The sequence below is a fragment of the Talpa europaea genome (genome assembly GCF_964194135.1).
Source record: "Talpa europaea genome assembly, chromosome: 5".
NCBI lineage: Eukaryota > Metazoa > Chordata > Mammalia > Eulipotyphla > Talpidae > Talpa > Talpa europaea.
Genome location: NC_140071.1, coordinates 104,336,207 through 104,339,388, shown reverse-complemented (window position 1 = coordinate 104,339,388; position 3,182 = coordinate 104,336,207).

Below are 3,182 nucleotides of genomic sequence, written 5' to 3'. Positions count from 1 at the left end.
AATGGGCCCAAGTGAGGTCATGGGAGGCTGGGCACAGTGCTTGGCTCCTTTATTATGCATGACAAACTCAATCCAGAAGACAGCTGGATCTAGCAGCTTCATTGGATTGCCCTGCTCTATTTTTGATAATTTATAATATTTTCTTTATATGCAGAGAAAAAATTTATTGATAGTGGAAGAGAGCTAATTTGCCTAATCATATCAATAACTGAACCTTTTTTAAAAGGTCATACAGATGATTCAAAATAAATGTTAATGCAACTCAGATTCCAGATAAATTCAGCCCAGTTGATAGGTAGAAAATATTCCATTCAGAAAAATAACAAGTAGCACTCAAAAAGCCATAAAATACATGTTTATTCCATAAAATGCAAAGTTGTTTTTCTGTCTCATGAATAGTGTTGCATATGAAATTTTTCGTTGTTCTGGTTGTTTCAGATTCACTCCTTTTGATATTCTCTTCTTGCCTCAAATTCTGTCATTGTGTCTGGTTCGGGTACATGGAAATAGCTTGGTGAACCCTGGCCATTCTTTATCTGAATAGTACCTTGAACTATAACAGGCTAATTCCAAAAGATTTAGAGAAAGAAAAAAAAAAACCCTCAATTACTGATAAGTCAAAATTGCATGATGCCTTCATACTTTATCAATTACCTGCTTAAGGTTACTATTAAAATATAATCCTTTCTGATAACATCAGTACCATGGCATGTACTATGCCCTCATAATATTTGCAAGTAAAACAGAACAAATGACAGGGAAGGATTTTGTCTTTCAACTACCTTCCCACAATACCATTATAATAGCAAATCTTCACTCTGTGCCAGTTATTGACATTTCATTTCTATCACAATGTTAATACCAAGAGATTATCATACAAAATACCCTTCCTAGTGTTGTATCTTTCCTGAGATTAGGAAATGTGTTCAGCCATTATAATTTATGATAACTTTTCATCACCCTCCCTTTCTCTTTCTTTGACTTCCAGAAAACTTAGAATTTGAATGTTGGTCTATTTAATTCTTTATTGCTAAGTTTTTCTACTTTTATTTCCTATCTCATCATTGAAATTATCACTTTTTTTTTGATCCTCTCTACTTTGAGTTTATACTCCTCTATACTCTATACATGGAGAGACAATTATTTGACTTATTTTTAACTATTTACAAATACATGATTGTCAACTTAAAATCATTAAGAGGAAATAACAAAAATCATATTTATTTGGGATTAAAGAGTTCCAATGAAAGGTACATGGGTACAGGTACAAACTTAAAACATGTCCCAAGTGGATTAATATCAGGGATTTTCATAGGAAAAATAGAGGAAGATAAGTTAGATGGTTAAAAAAAGAGCATTGATTAGTTTTAGCAAATTTCTTGACTATACATAATTGGCAACTTATTCTTTAGAAAGGATAAAAAGGGAAATTGACCTATTCTGTCCTTCGGCTGAAAGTCCATAATATCAGTGCTCATGATCTGGATGAATTCTCAAACATGTTTGCTTGACATTTTCTCAAAAAATTTTATTTTGGCACAGGCTAGATGTCTATAATGCAATTCCAGGAAACAGATCATGCAATTACACCATACTGACTGTCTGGTTCCACTTTAGGAAGGGCTTTGCAGATGTCAACATTTTGATCACTTATGTACATTTTTAATATCTCTGTTTGTGGTCTCTTCTCATTCTTTCATTTGGAACACATTCCTGGATATTCCCTTTTCTTTATTCTCTGTGTTGGTTTCTATACTTTAGATGACATAATCACCTCTCACTGTCTGAAGGAGTGGCCTCCTATTGGCCTCAGAGTTGCCTTAGCTTTAGGTTGTCCTTTAAATTTTTTGTGTTTATCTAAGTAGTTTATTTTTAGGGTTCTTAGAAATAATGAGCTTGTGCCAAGAATTATAGTTTCCAAGGAGAAGATCTCAGCCAACACCTAAATTCTTGTTGCTTGGAAATCACATGCTCAGGCAAACTTTCAAATAGGCAACTAAACCTCTTTCATGGGCTCACTTGGTGATGGGAATTTCTCTAAGGTCCATTTGTTTTGAACCTTGATGTGATAATTAAAAATAGTCATTTTATTGTTTTCATCCCATTGAATTAAGAACACAAGCCCCTGGTCACCAAAACCATCCTCCTAAATGATAGGCCCTACAGGCAACAGACACAAATGTCATTTCAGTCTAGACAACAGGTTTTTGTTGATAGAGAGAAAAATAGAGACATGCTTATCTGGTTGAACATGATAGTAATAATTATCTCAAACTTCCTTCAACAAGGCCATTGAGTTGCTTACTACATCTTTCAGTACCTGAGAGAAGCTGTGACTTGGTTCCACAGAAGCACACATTGATATATACACAAACATAAGGAAATAATGAACTCTCAGTAAGCCTCCTTATAGTACAGATTCTGTATTGTTACAAGTTATAATTGAGACAGCACACACTTTATTGCTGCTGAAAATGAGAGTGAAAGCAAAGAGATGGATCAATTTGTATGATTGAGAGTTAAAGAGATAAGCCAGTGAATCTGAAATCTTCCATATGTAGCTCATTTTTATGACAAGAAGTGAATAACAGTTGCTGTTTCTAAGGCCACATATATTACATTGGGAAAGGACTTAAAAAGGATAAAGTTAATATCTTGGCACAGATAGAGGTAAAAAATATTACTGAGGTCAGGAAAAAGCCCAACAGTGTTAGGTGTCCCTGAAAAATAAATTGAAAAGTAAATCTTTTTCACAATTCTAACAATTTAAATGATTCTATAGCAAAATTCAAAACTACAACTCTCTGTACCAAATTAAGTTAAATTTTCTATTCTCACACAAAAAATGATATTTTCTATAGAATCTGTGTTCCCGTGTCTAAGAACAATGCTTGAAAATTAATCGTTCCAGTAATTGTTCAATTTTTGAATTAGAATAACGTTCATTTTCTATGAATACAGCTTTATTTTTGTTTTGTACTTCCCAGTTACTCTCTCTTTTGAATGGCATATCTGTAACTCTTAATTGGGTAATAAATCTCTTGGAAACAAGTCTTGATGAGAAGTGAAATTGTAAGAAGCAAGTGTCATGGAAGAAAAGGACCCTTATACCACAACTTCTTCTGCAACAAATTTAAGGAATCCCATCTCTGAGACATACCAGCCTCAGGACTCAGGACCAG